General features: G+C 42.0%; 1 protein-coding gene and 1 pseudogene across 3 annotated transcripts in view; one reads left to right on the top strand and one right to left on the bottom strand.

Annotated features, from left to right (window-relative positions):
* Positions 1-19,123, top strand: part of GRM5 (glutamate metabotropic receptor 5) — a 443,750-nt gene that overhangs the window by 255,491 nt on the left and 169,136 nt on the right. The window lies entirely within an intron of this gene.
* On the bottom strand, positions 1,650-12,907 carry LOC139017629 (vesicle transport protein USE1 pseudogene; annotated as a pseudogene).

Genomic DNA, 19,123 nt, shown 5'->3' with positions numbered 1-19,123 from the left:
CCATCCTGCATATCAGATATTTACATTACGACTCATAACAGTAGCAACATTACAGTTATGAAGTAGCAACGAAAATAATTTTATGGTTGGGTCACAACATGAGGAACTGTATTTAAAGGGCCAGAAGGTTGAGAACCACTGCATTAAACTCTGATTTTCCACCTTTTGAAATGTCAATATGAATCAAGAGATTAACATTTTTTAACTCCTACTCTTTGCCAGACACTGTTCTAAGTGCTTTAAATGCGTTGCATTTAATCCTTTCAATAGTCCTAATCAGAAGTTACTATTATTATTCCCATTTTACAGATGAAGAATTCTAGAAATTAAATACCTGGCTCATGGTCATAGAGCTAACAAGTGTAGCTCCAGGTTGTGAACTCAAGCCATCGGAATCCAAAGCCTGTGAGCTGAAGCCAGTGTGGGAACCATAAGGCAGAGAATTCTAAGGCTGGAGGCTTCCATCGCCATTAGAATAAAGGCACATTCCTTTATAGGGAATGCCCCTTCCACTTGCCACTCCAGACCCACAGTCATCTCTCCCCTGCCAATACAGTGCCCTGTGAGCTGACACACGTGGGCATCATCAGTGGGCTCCTTTGCCTGTGAATGCAGTAGGATTCCGCCAACCAGAAGTTGGAGGGAGGAAGGAAAGTGAGGTCAGGTTATTTATTTTTCTGGAGACTTCCTTCCCAGTGAGGTTACTTGAACTGGCTGCATTCTCTCCCAAGTCTACTCTCATGGTCCTCTTTCCTCAGCCCTATCATTGGGTCTCTGTAAAGTCACTGCTCCTCATACCTCTTGCCCCTTTGCTTTAGGCTATTAACTAGGCCCCACTGTTACTATGGGGACTCAACAATCCCTAGTGATTTCATTGCATCCTGCCTATACCTTCATAAACAGTCCCTTTATTAATCTTCCTTAAATTTTCCTAATTATTCTAATCTAAGTGTCCAATCTGTTCCCTCTAGTGACACAGACAAATACACTGGGCTTAAATGATGGCATCCTTAATAAGTAATTTTCTAACTCCATATTCAGTGCTTCTGTGACATGGACTTTTTCCAATGCTCAAGCTTGCAATCTTTCTAGTTACAGGGACTTTTCATATCCTGGTCCTTCTATTTGGAATGCCACTTCTTTTTCAATACTACTCTCCACACACACTCTTACACACACTCACACACACACTCAAAAACACACTCATACACACTCAAACACATACACACACTCTCACATACATACACACACTCTCACATACTTAACACAGACCTACCTGCCATGTATAATAGGTTTCAATTATATTTTTTTAATTAATAAATGGAACCAGAAGCCCAAGAAATGTATAAGTGCATGGCATATTCTCATCCACACTTATTCTGTGAGGGTGAAGAACATGAGTTCTGAGAAACTTTAAGTGGTTTGTCTAACATGCTCCAAGTGGTAAGTGGCAGAGCCATGATTTAACCCTGCTTGGTGGGAATCCTTGTCCTACTATCATTGCATTTCTTGGGTTCAGGCTTGCAAGTTAGGGCCAAATGCTGGTGGGCAAAATGCTCACCAGCTCAGCAAGGTTCTGCCTGACACTAAAAATAAAAGGGGCTCTTGTAAGGGTGTTCTGGAAACTTATTTTTGGCCAGTCCAGGTCTTTATTTGAGTTTGGGCATGATAGGGGTGACGAGAATCATGCTGATGAAAATGAAGCAGCCAGTTGACTGGTTCCTGTGAGTGCTGCTTTAGCTGTTCTGATTCTGTCGCAGATTCTCCAGGTTCTGGTGGGCCATCTTGAGTGATAGGGCCTGCTTGTCCTTCTTGATGACACTCTGGACAGCCAGTGTATTGGTCTTAAGGCTCCAGGCCAGGCCTTGTGTTTCTCGGCCAGCCTCTCCTGGAGGTTCTGGTGCTGTTGCAGGATGAGGTCTAGCTCAGTTGCTGACTGCTTCTCATCCTCTGGCCTCTGCTACCCCTTTCTCTTCTTCAGTCCAGCAGAGTCCGTGCCTAGCAGCTCACACTCTGCATCCTGCTGGACTACCACACCCACAACTACATACATACCATGTTGGCAGCCGGCACATGCTCCCTGGCTGAGGTTGGCACGTGTATGGGGACCAGGAACTTGTTGGTGGGTGCCTTCTCTGAGGGGGTCAGCTGTGTGGTAATATTCACTGATCACCTCAGAGGCAGGTTTGCTGGGCTTTCAGGGCCTGCAGCAAGTCCCCGAGGGCTCCCAAGTTCTTCTCCAAATGCCGCTCCTCCATCCTGCTTCTCTGTTGTCATCACCCTGCAGTGGCACAGCAGCCTCCCCAGGTTCAGCTCCAGGCTCACGTGGCCATCACCAACTGGAGGTTCCTGTCCCTTCCCCTTGGAAACTATTCTTTTCTAGACGTGTTTTATTTTTCTATTTTGTTGCCAATATGTTCGTCCTACCCACCATTTTTTGAAACCAAACAAAACCTTTTCTATAGTGAACATGACTGCAACTTTGCTTCATGTTGGAACAGATGAAGGAACATGCCTGTCTTGAGGGACTCTTGCTGAAAGCACTTGATTGCAGAGTGCCACAGCACCACTGAGAAACATTAGCTGAGGTAATGCAGCTCCTGGGGCAGTTTAATTTGAAACAATTGAATTTGTGAATGCAAATACGCAGCCTCTCCCTCTGGTTTGTGGAGGAGGAAGAACCAAGAGGGCTTTTAGCAAGAAGCTCGAAGAGGCAGCTTGGTAGGCAGCAGAGCTGTTACCTGCTTTCGGTGCCAACCCCATAGCACAGTTGTTTCCTACTGAGAACAGATTCCATTTGTTCAGTGCGTGTTTGTAAAGACAGAGATTTTCAGATGCACAGCTATAATGGAGCATTCACACATTCAAATCCCGGCTAAATTCCCCCCCAGGGCACATGGGGATGATTCCAGGAGTACATGTTTGCCTGGAAATGGTCATGAAAATACGATTTTGTCGACTTTGTGTCTGTTGATATGTGTCTCCTGGAATTGGCCATGGAAATACAATTTTGTTGACTTTGGGTGAGTTCAAGGGAACAGCCTAGCCACCCAGTGCTGCAGGTTCATGCCAGGGCACCATGGTTTCTGCTCTGACCAGATAGGATGACACTGAGGCGGCCTCTTTTCCAGAGACTTGCTTTGGTACTTCATTGCAGAAAGCTGGATTTGGGTTCCATGTCCAAAATCCCTCCCTTATTCTGGTCCTCACTGTCACTGCCTACTTTCTCCAGTGTCATTAGTCCAGGGAATCTGTCAGTATTGTAAACCCAGGCTTGCCAGATCCTGTGAGGATTCCTTATTGCTCATTAGGTAAAGTCCAAGTCACTTAACTTGGCTCTACATGACCTGACCTCTAACTAACCCTTTAGTCTCATGGCCCATCACTACTTTATCTTCCCTGCCCCTTCCATGCTATTACTACATAGAATGATGCACATGGTCACTTATCTGTTGTGTCTTTGTACTCCCTTCCTTGCCACTGTCCTCCTTCCTTGGTCCACTCACTGAGAGATCACTAAGCACCTCTCCTTGCGAAGCTTTGTCTGATGTCTACTCTCTCCTTTCATCCCCAAAACACACTAGAATTTTGTCCAAAATAGTACATACCATTTTCATCATGTAGAAGATGTCATCAAATGTCAGATATGTCACACATAAATGTAAAAATAAAAAAATTGTGGAAACTGGAATTGATAAAATACAGCATGATAGTTTTCTGTTTACTTGCCTCTCCCATTAGACCTTTGGAGAGCAAGTGTGTTCTATCATTCATTTCCATAACGTAGTTCCTCCCATTGTATCTAGTTCATATCAGGATCTTAATAAATACTTTTTGTTTTTAATAAGCAAATGTGATCTTATGGGTGGTAAACCAGGTGAGGTTTTGTTGTTGTTGTTTAAATATATTTTTATTGATTTCAGAGAGGAAGTGAGAAGCGGAGGAAGATAGAAACATCAATAATGAGAGAGAATCATTGATCGGATGCCTCCTGCATGCCCCACACTGGGAACCGAGTTCACAGCCTGGGCATGTGCCCTGACCTGGAATTGAACCTTGACCTCCTGGTTCATAGGTTGATGCTCAACCACTGAGCCACACCGGTTGGGCCCAAGTCATGTTTTTTTTAACCAGTTGAATTTCTGATGGAGTTTCCTTACAATGGTGGTGCCTGGCTCAAGGCTGGCCAGGGGTGGCCAAACCCTCTCCCCACCTGCCAGTGTTTCTGCGGTAAGAGTAGAAACAAGAAAGTTTAAGGCTGAGGTTGCTGCTATGTCCTGGATGCAGCAACCTGGAGAATCAAAGGTGACATTTTTAAAGTGTCCAGATATGACCCACAGTAAAGCCAGTCTTTATCTCTCCTAAAATAACAGGAGTAGATTTTCCCATTAAAACATTTAAAAAACTTTAGAAAAAAGGTAAATAATTTACTCAACCCTGAACATCTGCAATGTGTGAGGCTATGTGTGGAAGGATCTTTTACACATATTGTTTAATGTTGTAGTCACTAAATCCCTGTGGTGGAGATGGTCTTACACAATTAGAGATTAAAACAAGCTCAAAAGGGAAAATTATTTGAAAGGTCACATGTTAAGTGGCAGAGAGATGATTAAAATCCAATATTTATGCCTCGAAACCTTTAGTCTTTATACCATGTTTCTTTGCTTCCCCTCCCCCCAATGGTGAGATGCCTACAAGAGACTGATACAAAGAGAAAGCATTAAATAACACTAAATCTCATGCTGAAATGTATTCCCTTTCTCCTTTAGTCTTTTAGATCATATCAAGAAAACACTCTCCCTTTGCTCAACATTCTAGCAGAAAGTAGTACCCAGTTAAGCTATTTCCTTCTGTCTTGATCTACCACAACTTGATGCTCTTCAGGTTCCTCTTATCAGCTAAATAAAGGAGTACAATTTTAAGGATATATGTTTGTTTAAATGCACAACAAATGCTGAAATCCCATACTGCCATATGCCTTTCCTCTCCAACAAATCCTGAAGATCTTCCTTATACACAAAGAAGAAATGTGCCTTGTCTTTTTAACTAGGTCATGACCCAGAGCACCACTGATCCTTGAGACCTAAAAGTCCTTATTCCTGACCCTGAATCAAAACCTCAGGGTTGTATCACCCACTGGAGACCTCATGGTACAAAAATTTGAAGAATTAGCCAACATTCTCAGCCAGATATAGAAGGAAACATAAGGGGTGTAGGTGTCATATATAAGGGAAGTAAAATAATTTGGATGGGCAAATTGGTTGGTTCAGCCACGGGTACCCCCTCATGTGATAGAGAAAGGAAAAGGGCCTCACACATGTGCATGGTCTTTACATTCACAGCGACACTGCCCATTTATTTATCTACCATATACTTATATATACATGCCAGGCATGGATCTAAGTATTTTTAGGTATTAACACAATAACTATATGACTTAGGTATTACTAATAATCTATAGATGAGGAAGCTGAGGCACACTAAATAATTTCCCCAAGATCATACAAATAATGGGTAGCAGAACTGTGAGTCAACCCCAGATAGTCAAGCACAAGTGATCATCTTGGTAATGACTAACATAGAATCAATCAGGTTATCCACTAGTGTTCCCCTGAGGCACCTAGAAAGGAGGTATACAGAGAGATGCAGAATTACTCCTTGGAACCCATCCAGCAGGACTAAGAGAAGGTGTAATGCATTAATCCTCAAGCATTGCAATCTATATACCACATTAGTAATTAAATTACTATAAGATCACCAATTTCATGAGCGTTTCCTAAATGCCAATGATTTGTCACTACTAAATAAATATCATCTCCTTTAGGGAGAGAGCAACCAGTTTTTTTATTTAAACTAAGCTATATGCAAAAGTAAAGATGTCATAGAATTATAAGCATTCATATGTCTGGGAATTTGTACAATTCTGCATGCAAAATAAAGGATTTTTTAAAAGGCAGATAGGTTTGTGTATTCTTTCTGAGGAAATTTGATATTAAGACATGGGAGAAATCACTTGAGGAAGCAGTTTTAAAAATAAGACAGCCATACACCCAAGTTTATGCCTGTTATCCCTGGGCAAGTGTTAATAGTGCCCCTTTTACTCTGAAAAGTTTCCTGGGTTGGGTGTTATATTATAAGGCCACCCCACCTAAAAGAACATGCCATGTTGGTGACTTGAGTTTCCATTGTAGTGGATGGTAGCAGTACAAAAATAAAAGACACATTTCCTCACCCAAAAATATCACAGATTGGATTTCATTCCACTTTGAGGAAGATACATTAAAAATTACTATAGTTCAATAAATGCCACGCTAGAGATATCAAAACAAGATGTCTGAATAGGAGAAGAGAGGCACTAAATGTAGAGTGAGGAAGCTTGAAGACTTAGAAACTGCTTCTAGGAGAGGTAACACTTCAGTTGAATACAAAGGATCACAAATACCAGTAATATCTGAGTATCTGGTGAAAGCTGAGCATTCAAAATAGAGTAAACTTAGATGGTATATGTGAGGGAGGTAATAGTATGTAGTGATCAACAAGCCCAGGATTTGGTATCAAGTGTCAAGAGTTTGAATTCAAAGTCTTTAAAATTCTAGCTGTGTGTCTTTAGGAAGTTACTGAACTCCTCTGAGGCTTGGTTTCTTTATGGGTAAAATGGAGAACAACAGTATCTAACTCACAAGGTTGTTGTAAGGCTTCAATAAATTAATACCAGTATATGTGAAAACCTTTAACAAGTGGGTGGTGAATAGTAAACACTATAAAAGATGGGTTATTATTAGTTTAATTAGTCTGAAATATGTAAAGTATATGCATGTGAATATCTTAAGATGAGAAAGAAAACCAGTTCTGTGTGTAACATAACCTAGGAGTCTGTATTTGATACTGAGGGAAATAGCAATTATTGATGGGGAGTGATATAATCAGATTGGATATTTTAAAGATTAATCATTCTTGGCAAGTGTATGGAAGATGGATTGGAGATAGATTAATAGGTGGCAGAGAGAAAGGCTATTATAGTACATGAGGATTGGCAGCAAGGATGAAGAAAAATCCCTCTGTGCTATTTAAGAAACATTTAGGCAATATCACCTCACTCATGTCAAAACCTTCAATATATTGATGGGACATTCTCACCACAAGAGCAAGATAACCGAATTAGGGGTGCGGAGATGAAATTTGAGCCTTCAACACAGTAATACTCTTATTTTTATGAGTGTTATATTTACAGGCAACTGAATATGAAAGCCACAAGGGGTATTAAAAAATGATCCAGTTCAGTGGTTCTCTACTCTAGTTACCATTAAAACCATTAAGATTTTACAAAATACCACTCCCCAGACCCCATACTTGGTCAAATAAGTAAGAATCACTAGGAGAGAAGCTCAAGCACTGTTGTGTCTGCAAAAGTCCCCAGGTGATTCTAATGTTCAGCCAGGATAGAGAACCACTTGCATTCTCATCCAATAACCATGCTGGACAGAGGTGGAAGATAAACCCCAGAAATTCTACTTCTTTTAGGGTGTGGGTGGTAGTTGTGTTATACATCTGACATAGAATATATAGCTACAGTTTCTTATCTATAATAATAAAAGGCCAAGCGTCACGACCAGAACTACCAATCAACCAGTCGCTAAGAGGTGCATTGACCACCTCTCGGTCCCTCCCTTCAGGCTGCAGGCTTCCATCGCTGAATGGCCAATGGAGAACCATGGGGACTGGGTTTGGTGGCAGCAGAGTGAGACTGGGGACTGGACTCACGGGGCAGCATCAGCATTGCGGAGCTTCCCAGGGTGGCAGTGAGCAGCTTACCGGAGCATCATGGGGCGGCAGCAGCATTGCAGAGCTTCCTGGGGCAGCGGCAGCATCACGGAGCGGCGGACATGGCTCTGATTATAGGCTAGACCTAGGGACCCTACACACGCACGATTCCGTGCACTGGGCCTCTAGTGTACTTATAATAAGTTTGCTACCTCTTGGATATAATGTATTTTGTATTAAGTGTATTCTGATGCTAGAAATGAGAAGAAAAAATGAGACATGAGACCTAACTGGTTTGGCTCAGTGGATAGAGCATTGGCCTGTGGACTGAAGGGTCCCAGGTTCAATTCTGGTCAAGGGCATGTACCTTGGTTGTGGACACATCCCCGGTGTGGGGTGTGCAGGAGGCAGCTGATCGATGTTTCTCTCTCATCGATGTTTCTGGCTCTCTATCCCTCTCCCTTCCTCTCTGTAAAAAATCAATAAAATATATTTAAAAAAATAAGACATGAAAACAAAATTGCAAAATAAAGATAAAAAGAGAGGAAGAGCTTTATGCAAACAAAAGGAAGTGGACCACATATGCATTCCTCTGATCCAAGGTAGACAAGGCCTCCTAAATTATGCCAAATTGATTTCCTCCTTGGTAAAGGGTGATTAGGAGAGAACAGAAAAAGTATAGAAATAATAAGAACAAAAGTCCCATGAATTCAGGGGGCTGTGTCTGTCTTGTTTACTTGTGCATCCCCAGTGTCAAAAGCAGAACTTTGCAAATAGACTAGTCCCACACCTTAGTTATGGACTAAATAAATGAAAGAATAGGAAAAAAGCAAAAGTGTCAGGTAGAGTCACTCATTCACTTTTTCTGTTCAGTCCATTAAATCTTTCTAACTTTTAGAGATGATAAAATAATTTTCACATTTTTCAGTTCCTTTTATATACTGGGCTTCTTTTTCTGCCAGAAGCATCTTTGAATTTCTTTGAGATTGGAATATTCAATGGTCCTGGTCCTGTCTGATGGTCTATGTAGAGAAGATGGTTATTGATGTTCTGTATATAAAGGTAAGCTCAATGGAGAATAAGTTCTGGACTTAAAATCAGGCCCTTTTGCTTATTGTATGACCTTGGTCAAGGTCCGTAACTGCTTTTACTATTAGTTTCCTTAAGATGGGTATTATTATGGACTGAATGCTTGTGTCCCCTGAAAATTCATATTTTGAAGCCCTAAGTCCCTAAAATGTTGGTATTTGGAGGTGAAGCCTTTGAGACATGATTAATATTAGATTATATCATGAAAGTGGAGCCCTCATGATAAGCTTAGGCAATTTGAAAAACAGGAAGCAACCCCTCACTAGATAAAAAGTTCTGCAGGCTCCTTGATCTTGGACTTCTCATACTTCTGACTGTGAGAAATAAATGTTTGCTGTTTAAGCCACCCAGTCTATGATATTTTATTATAGCAGCCCAAATGGGCTGACAAGTGTATTCAAGTTATTGCAAAGGTCAATGAGGTGATGCATATAAAGATATTAAGAACTCAGCCCCCACCTGATAAGTGCTCATAAATGTTAGATGTATTATTGTACTCTAATGGTTATTGTATTACTATTTTAATTATTATAATTTGACCCATTCCACTTCTCACTGATAAAAGCAAAGAACAAGGATATGAGAAACTACATGTGTCACAAGGAGCCCTTAGAGGTAGATACATCTTTATTGTCCTTTGCTCAGCCATTTATTTCAAAATAAAAACTCCTGAGTGGGCTTTGCCTTGCCTGTCTATAGTCCCACTGTGATCACAGATTGAAAATTAGGTGTTTTAAGGAAATACTATATTTCCCTATGCCATCCTTTAGGTATGTAATCTTTTCACAAGGTGATAAGTTTCTTTTTAAAAAAAATATATTTTTTATTAATTTTTAAAGAGAGAGTAAGAGAGATAGAGAGATGGAAACATCAAAGGGAGAGGAAAATTATCGATTGGCTGCCTCCTGCAAGCCCAGCACTGGGGATCGAGCCCACCACCCAGGCATGTGCCCTGACCGGGAATCAAATCAGTGACCTCCTGGTTCCTGGATTGATGCTCAACCAGTGAGCCACACTGACCTGGCAGGTGATAAGTTTCTTGAAAAACAAAAAAGAAATTCTTATTCTTTAGAGTATAATGAAATAAGTAAGAAATACTGTGACTGAGAAGAGATTTCTTTCTCACTTTACATATTTTCCTTAGGAATCTTGATTATGCCATGGGAGGATACAACACAGGGCAGGGGAGGGGTTATGTGTGAAGAGGATCCAAATATTTCTCCTGGTTGCAGACATCTACCAAAGGTTTATAGTTTAAATATGACAAGATTTTCACTGAATTCTCCATTTTGTGTTGACCATCTTGAGAAAATATGTGATTTAAAAAATGATATGAAATCCCCTAATTTCAAACATCCTTATGTTTTAGTTTACTAGGGATGCCATAATAGAATACCACAAACTGGGTGGCTTAAACAACAGAAATGCATTTTCTCCCAGTTATGGAGGCTGGAAGTCCAAGATTAAGGTGCCAGCAGAGTTTATTTGCTCTGAGACCTCTCTCCTTGGCTTGCAGGTGCCTCATTCTTGTTGCTTTTGCCCATGGTTGCCCCTCTGGTGTCTCTGTGTATGTCCTAATCTCTTTTTGCTAGAGGCCCGGTGCACAAAAATTTGTGCACTCGGGGGGGGGGGGGGGGGAGGGGTCCCTCAGCCCGGCCTGTGCCCTTTCGCAGTCTGGGACCCCTCAGGAGATAACGACCTGCTGGCTTAGGCCTGCTCCAGGGTGGCAGAGGGCACGCCCAATCCCTAGGTGCAACCCCTGGTCGGGCTCAGAGCAGGGCTGATTGGGGAGTTGGGGTGCCACCCCCTGTCATGCACAGAGTAGGGCGGATTGGGAGGTTGTGATGCCACCCTCAGTCATGCTCAGGGTGGGGCCGATTGGGGGGTTGGGGCACCGCCCCCTGTCACACTCAAGGCAGGGTCCATGGGGAGGTTGTGGTGCCATCCCCTGTCACACACAGAGCAGGGCCCATCAGGGGGGTTGGGGCTCCATACCCTGTCACGCACAGAGCAAGGCCAATCAGGGGGTTGGGGTGCTGCCCCCTGTCATGCACAGAGCAGGGCCCATCAGGGGGTTGGGGAGCTCCCTGCTGTCATGCACAGAGCAGGGTCCATCAGGGGGTTGGGGAGCTCCCCCCTGTCACTCACAGAGTAGGGCTGATAGGGGAGTTAGGGCGCCACCCTCTATCACCCACAGAGCAGGGCCAATCAGGGGGTTGGGGCGCCACCACTGTCACACTCAGTGCAGGGCCGATGGGGTGGTTATGGCTCTACCCTGTCACACACAGAGCAGGGCCTGTGGGGCGGGAGGGGGGGGGGGGTTGGGGCGCCGCACCCTGTCACATACAGAGCTGCAGGGTGATCAGGGGGTTTGGGCGCTGCCCCCTGTCACGCTGATCTGGTGCCAGGAGGCCTCGCGGTTCCGTTGATCCTGGTGCTGGGAGGCATATTACCCTTTTACTATAAAGGATAGAGGCCTGAGGGCCGGCTGGTTTGCCCTGAAGGGTGTCCTGGATCAGGGTGGGGGTCCCCACTGGGATGCCTGGCCAGCCTGGATGAGGGGATGATGGCTGTTTGCAGCTGGTCACACACCCTTCAGGGTGGGGGTCCCCACTGGGGTGCCTGGCCAGTCTGGGTGAGGGGCTGAGGGCTGCTTTCAGGCTGGCGGTTGTTGACTGAAGCTCCCAACCACTCCTTTTTTTCTTTTCTTTTTTTTTTTATTCTGGGCAGGCTTTAGCTCTGGCTCTAGCTCTGAGGCTTCTGCTGCTGATTGCGTTCTATAATCGAAACAATGTATAACTCCAGCTCTGAGATCCCGGCTGGCTGAAAGCTGGTTTCTGTGGTTTTGTTTAGCTTCTATATTTGCAACATAGTTTCTTAGAGTTGCACCTCAGAGGCCGGCAAGTCAGGCGGGGAACGTTGGAGTCTGCAGTCACTGAAGCAAGCAAGCCTCATGTTCGCTTCCAGCTGCCTGGCTGCCGGCCGCCATCTTGGCTGACAGTTAATTTGCATAAGGATATGCTGATTAGCCAATGGGAAGGGTAGCGGTCGTATGCTAATTACCATGTTTCTCTTTTATTAGTGTAGATAAGGAGACCAATCCTATTGGATTACCTCCCCCACTAATCACCTCACTTAACCTTCATTCCCTCTTTAAAGACCTTATCTCTAAATACAGTGGTTACATTCTTAGTTAGTGAGGGGTTAAGACTTCAACATATAAATGGGGGTGGGGGACACAATTTAGCCAATAATATCTTATTGACACATCTTAATTCAATGAGTAATACATTTTCTGATCCTGTTAAATGGTCCCAAAATACCTTTAGTGTTATCTTCAAGATTACCTCAGTTCCCCATAAAATCAAATAAACACCAAATACTGAAGAATAGCTGAATTTCCTTTTGGATACATAACACAATACCATAGGCTGAGTGTCCAGGAAAGAGACACTGAGAATATGCAATTTGAATGCATGAGCTTCACTGAAGAGTGTTCTTTATAACAACATCTATGAAAGATGAACAAAGCAGGACTGGACAGAACGAGAAGCTGAATTATGAGACAGTTGCATCTGAGAACTTTTTCTGATCCTTTAGGATTCTTGAGATACAGAAATTTTCAGGCTTGTCTCTTTTAGAAGCAGTTGTCCCCTTTTTTACCTTTTCATCAGAAGATTGGTCTTAAGGATGGGGAGTGCCTTGGACAAGTCAGCCTCCTAGTATCCACCACAGTCTACTCTCTGTACTGTTTGGATCTAGTTACTTCATATACTGAGTTCAAACTAGGAATAGCTGTTCCGAGATTTTCATTGGTCTTTTTTCCAAAGAAGCATACGAAAGAAAAGGTGGTGGAACATACTATAGGACTCATCTCTGAAGCTGACATTGAGTCCTTACCTGATACTATTGTTATCCTCCCTTCTTCTGCTACCTAGTCTAGGTGCCCCTCACTCTTGGCAAGGACTGTTGCCTGTAGTTTTCTAGATGGCTTGTGATCCAGAACTTCATCCTGGAATACTCTGAGCTCCAGGTCACCATGTCCTTTGTAAACCATGGCTAATGCACTTGTTAATTTTCTGTCATGATGGGGCAGGGAGGTATCAAAAGACACTCCAGTGATTCACCCAAGTAGCAGTCATATTCTTCCCTATCGTTATGGCCATGATGCATTGGCATCTTTTCTCATTCTGATAATTGGATCAATTATCCATGCGGGCATAGTGGTTCTTTTCCTTGCTCAATGATCTCTTCACCCAAGAAGCCTAAAGTGACTGGGTGACAGCTAAAGCTGAAAGTGATTGGGATACTTGCTCTGTCCCCTGCTGTGTTCATGTTTGGAAGCTGAGACATCTGGAGCCACAAAACCTAAGTATATAATGATGGAAAGCACAATATACCCTCCCCCCCGCAACACACACACACACACACACACAAGTGAGACACTTGGAGTGATGGTAAGTGGAACCACTAATAGTTTCACTGACTGGTTGCTGAACTGCTTGGTTGTTGAATGTATTCAACCTACTGGAGACATAGCAACACTTCAATGATTAAAAATGTTTACTGAATCTTAGACAACAGTATCTCATCCTTGTAGGGCATTGTTCCAAAGCTGATACTATAGTTGTGCCTTCAAGATGCTCTCCCATTACTCCGTAAGGCTGGCAGCTTCTGGGATGTGTAGTGTGTGATAGACCAGTGAATTTCACGGCTATGTGACCACTCCTATACCTCTTTGGCTGATCAGTGAATCCCTTGGTCTGGTGCAACAGTATGTGGGATCCCATGTTGGTAAACCAGACGTTCTGTGAGCCTTCATTTAGTGGTGCTGGCTGAGGCCCTGTGGGCAGGAAAAATAAGTCCATACATGGAATACGTGTTGATATCTGTCAAAATAAATTGTTGTCCCTTTCAAGGTGGAAGGAGTACAATGCTGACAACATGCCACTGAGTGGCTAGTTTGACTCCTTGAGTGATATTGTCATATTGGGGACTCAACTTGGTCTCTGTTGCTTATAGGTTGAACCTTTGACAGTGCAAGTACCTAAATCAATCTTGGAGAATGAGAGTCATGCCGTGGGATCCATGATTCGCCAATAGCTACTCTCTTCTTGAGCCCATTCTGCCAGCAATGGGGTGGCCACAGACAAAGATTGGCTGCTGTCAAGTGGTTGGTTGGTGCTTCCTCTGAGGTGGATCCTCTCTGACCAACTATAATATGCAACACAAAGCTTTTTTCACACTTTGGCCACCCGCATAGGTGCTTCATACACATAACTTTTCCCCAGACCCCCTTGTTGCTGCTAATTCTCCCCCACCTCTTTTTTTCCTTGTAGCCCCTAATTAACCAGTCATCCAACACTATTCAATAATCCATATATATTCTACTCAGGCCACTTTTCTTTCCACCTAAAGCAGATATCCACCAAAGTTCTGCCTATTGGGAGGATTTTCTTTCACCACTATTTTTCAGGGCCATCCTGAAAAAGGTCTGTGGTTTGGCAATAGCCCACTTTTGTCTTGTACCCATAAACTAGCTCATCCATTAATCAAGCTTAGCTTTTTTCCTCTATCATTGGGTCATAAGAAACTCCCCATGCAACCATAGGGGTTAGCTCTGGGAGAATTGCTGATTTAACAGTGGTAGATGACATGGGAATGCCTACTTTGGCAGCACGCTAATGCCCACTGGCATCACTCATGCTTGATCCAAAATGTACCATTTTTTTAATCTTACAGAGGAATGGCACTTCACCCTCCAGAGTTGTCCCCATTTGAAGTAAGAGGGTCAGCTTTTGTACATGTACATTTGAAGGACGATGCTCTCATGGATGCTGAGTACCTAGAGTGAGGCAGCTTCATAGCGCCTTTGGCTGAGGCAACTTCCTGAAGAGGGGCTCAGTTGTGAGTTGTCAGCAGTCAACACTCTTGGCAACTGAGAGCATGAACGCCTTGGTCCTGAAGAGCAATCTTCATGGCACTCCACAGCAACCACTGCACATACTTTAAAGGATTATACTGACAGAGATAAGACTTAGGAACTGAAGGAAGATTGGTAACTCCAAACCTTGCTTGAGGTCTGATTCCATGAAGAATTCGTTTGTGTGTGTGTGTGTGTGTGTGTGTGTGTGTGTGTGTGTGTGTGTGTAAACTTAAACTGCCCAAAGTGTCATTTTGAAATCTTTTAGGTATCATAATCAAGAATGACCCTTAGAGCCCAGCCAGCATGGTTCAGTGGTTGACAGTCGGCCTATGAACCAGGAGGTCATGGTTCGATTCCCAGTCAGGGCACATGCTCAGGTTGCAGGCTTGATACCATCATTGCAGGGCATATAGGAAGTGGCTGATCAATGATTCACTTTCATCATTGATGTTTCTATCTCTCTATCCCTCTGTCTTCCTCTCTGAAATAAAATTTCTAAAAAAGAATGACCCTTAGAGAATAATTAATCCAACTCTTTCATTTTTTTTCAGAATAGAAAACTAATACATAGGAGAAATGGTTTATCTGGTTTTTGTTACTAAGCCCTGGTTCTCTGAACTTGTAAACTTGAAATTGCAGTAGTTTCTGCATAGGTTGTAACTGGAGGCTTACAGATACCGAAGACCACATAACTAGAAAGTGAATGGAGACAGCATTTGGTCTTAGGGCAAATAGTTAAAAATCCTTCAATTTATTCAATCCACTGTGCATCTATAACTTCTACTTCTAAAACCCTTTATTGATCAATAAAATAGACCGTTCATTCACTCAGCAAATATTTATTGGTGCCTCCTCTGTACCAAGCACAATGCCAAGTCATGGAAATTTAACAGATAAGAGGACTTGCTTTCACAGAACCTGCAGTCTACTTGTAAGGATTCACATTTTGAAAATAATCAAAAAGTAAATAAAAACCTTCAGTTGTGATAAGTGCTCTGAAATAGAGGCATGTGGTTCCATGAGTGTGCATATTAGAATTGACCTAATCATGGAGGTCATGGAAGATTTTGTTAAGGTAATGTCTACTGCATAGAGATATGAAACATTAATTGAGTTAACTAGATGAAGAAAATGTAAAAAAAAAAAAAAAAAAGTATTCAAGGCAGAGGGAATAATAGGTACTGAAACCCTTTGGCAGAAGAGGGCATGGCAGAATGATTATGGGAAGGTTATTCTGCCTGGAGAAAACACATGGAAGTGTGCAGCATAGCAGAGCTGCAGGGGTAAGCAAGGACCAGACTCAGGGTCATATTCAGGACTTTTGTCTTTACCCTGAGAAAATGCACTAAATAGTTTTAATCATGAAAGAATGTAACATGATTTAGGTCCCCTTGCTGCCCTGTGGAAAATGGATTGGCAAAGGACAAGACTGGGTAATGATAGAGAGTTATGGCACTATTGCAGTCATTCTGATGAAAGCGGTGATAGCATGACTGGATTCAGTTGGTAGAGCTGGAGAAAAGTGGGTGGATTTGGAAAAGCATACAATAGTGTGGGGAAGGCCTGAGGAGGGGGTGGGAGTGGGTGGAAGGGGTCAATGGCGGGGGACAACTGTAATACTTTCCATGATAAAGATTTTTTTTTTAAGTATTTAGTGACTAAAACAGCACTTGATGCTAGATTACATATGGGAGAAAAGACATCTAGGGTGACTTTCTAGGTTTTTTTGTTAGCATGACGGAATGTAGTAGTGCCAAAATAGACCCATATAAATATTTCCATGTAGATTGCCATTAAATATTTCATGAGGTTACTTGCATACAAAGAGAAATCTATGAATTTAGAGCCTTGGTCTTCAATACAGTCCTTAATTTTTGAATTGTGGATCCTGTAAGAAATTTATGAAAGTTATGAAACCTTTGTCCAGACAAAAGCTCTTTGCACCAACTCATGATTTTGCATGTATTTTTTTGGGGGTCGGCTTCCTCCATGTAAATTTCAATTCCCATGGCATTTATGCAGTCCGAGGATCGGAGGCAGATCTTTATTCTACGATGTGTGCCTCATTGCTTCGCAAGCACAATGTACCACACAGTTGGAAGACTGAACATGTCTTTGCATGACTGTTACAGTTATCCATTTATTGTATTTTCCTGTTGGTTAGCAAATGAGTATTGAGTGGGCACTTGCAAAGCACTATTCTAATCCTCAGGGAATCACAAAGCATAAATGCTCCTCTGGGAACCCATACAAAATCACATCAAGCCTAATGACAGAACCAAACACAAGGGTCCTCTGGCAACTGCTGTCAGAAAAAGCAGCTCTGCCTCAGAGAAAAACTGCCTGGTGTCAGCTCCTTTTCACAGGCAGGGCTTCATGTTGCCTGGGGGGAGGAAGGGGGAGGGAATAAAATATGTCCTTCCCCAGGGAGAGAATCATTTGGATGCAGCTGCATTTGAAAGAGAATTGCTGACTTAGGATTTGATTCCATGATGAGCATTTTATAAACATACTATATATAGCAATTGTATTCACTACATACTGTATATACATGAGACATAAATTACACACTAAATCGGCTCCTGTGCCAATCCAGAAATAACAGGAAAGAGAACAAATGCTTAAATTGCATCTGGCAGCTTAGAAGGAGAAATATTTTAAAGGAAAATCATATAAATGGAGATGTAGTATCAACTTCTCCAGAGTCTTTTAGAATTACACAATCATCTGACATGGAATTTAACCACGCTCTTTACTAGTAGAGTTTAGGGATGATTTGCTATAGTTCAAAGATTTCTTCTATGTCCCTCAATCAAAGGTAATAATCCAAATACTTCCTGAGGGCTTACTGTATGCCAAATGCTGTGCCAGTACTTTACATACATTATCTCATTTAATCTTTATAATCTATAATAATAAAAGCATAATATGCTAATTAGACCGGACGACCTTCTGGATGAAGCTGGGGCTGTGAGGGCCGAGCTTCTTGCACGAATTTTGTGCATCGGGCCTCTAGTCATTCTATAAAATAGATGCCATTTGATAAAACCCATTTTACTGAGGGGCAAACTGAAACTCAGAAATGTCATATAATTTTTCCAGCAGGACTCCATCATTGAGTAACTAATGCCATAATCAAATCCAGGTGTGCTGACTTGGAACACCCACATGCTGTCTTATAAATTACCATTTCACCTAAACCTTGCATCCCACCTAAATGGAAATAACGATGAGTAGTTTAATATCCAAATTGTCTGTCATTCTTAACCATTACGATTATACAGCTACCAAAGATGTGTGTTGATTTCTTGAAAACTAAATTACAAGTATTGTTTCAGGACCATTGTAGTTGAAAGACAGAGAAAACCCTACCAGGATATTCAAATGTTAAAAGCAAGTTTAATCTAAGTCACCATATCCTATCAATGGTTCTTTGGAAATGGGAATTATAGAATTACTTGGGATCTAGAGGAATTCCTTAAAAATTAATAATACTATAGTTATTTCCTATAAATACTGACCCAGGGCCTTCCAAAGCAGTAATATGATCACTCAAAGTATAAATATTCTATTATATAAAAAGTTTCTTCTTAGTGAATCTCAGTAATTTGTCTTATAAAGCAAGTAGGACAGCTGTATTGCAGAAATGATGAAAGTACGTATTTAGAAAATGGCTAAGTTAAGGAGTGGTCGAGCTGTCATTTTTTCAATATCTAAGAACTATACATTTTTAAAAGATAAATCACTCCTACATGTTACATAATAATTTCTGGAGGTTGTTAAATTGCAATTAGACAAGTTCTCTTGGCCTCCTTCTGAAAATATATTTTATGGAAATTAAGAGGCATGCAAGCTTTTTCTGTCTTCTTTCTGCTCATCAGGTGTGACACCTAGATGGCTGTAAATAACCCCTCCCAATTATTCTATAGCCTTTGATCCAGACTCATAATTTATCTCTCTGAACTCAGCCATTAAACCAGCAGAAGGCCAAGGTTTATACCGTTAAGTTCAGAGCTCATTTAAGAGCAGGTACTTCATCAGGTAGCTTAAAAGGATTTCCATTTGAAGATCACAGTTTGCACTTGGTCTTCAACAAAGAAGTCTGGTGATGGATGCCCCTTAGCATTCTAGCAGATTCATGCACAGGAGAAATAGTTCATCTTTCCCTGCAGTCACATATAATCGATAGCCTAAGAAGATTCTATAGCCATAAACACTCATATTTATATAATAAAATTAAAATACTCATAGCATTGCTTTCTAAAAGATCAAGAAAATGCATTTCTGAATAATTCTTAGCTCGATAGTCATGATAGTCTTCTGATTGTGCATTTAAAGGCATTTAGG

The sequence above is a fragment of the Myotis yumanensis genome, unplaced genomic scaffold (genome assembly GCF_028538775.1).
Source record: "Myotis yumanensis isolate MYYU_CA2020_CCGP unplaced genomic scaffold, mMyoYum1.0.hap1 SCAF_10, whole genome shotgun sequence".
Classification (NCBI taxonomy): Eukaryota; Metazoa; Chordata; class Mammalia; order Chiroptera; family Vespertilionidae; genus Myotis; species Myotis yumanensis.
This window is presented reverse-complemented; position numbering and strand designations above follow the sequence as displayed.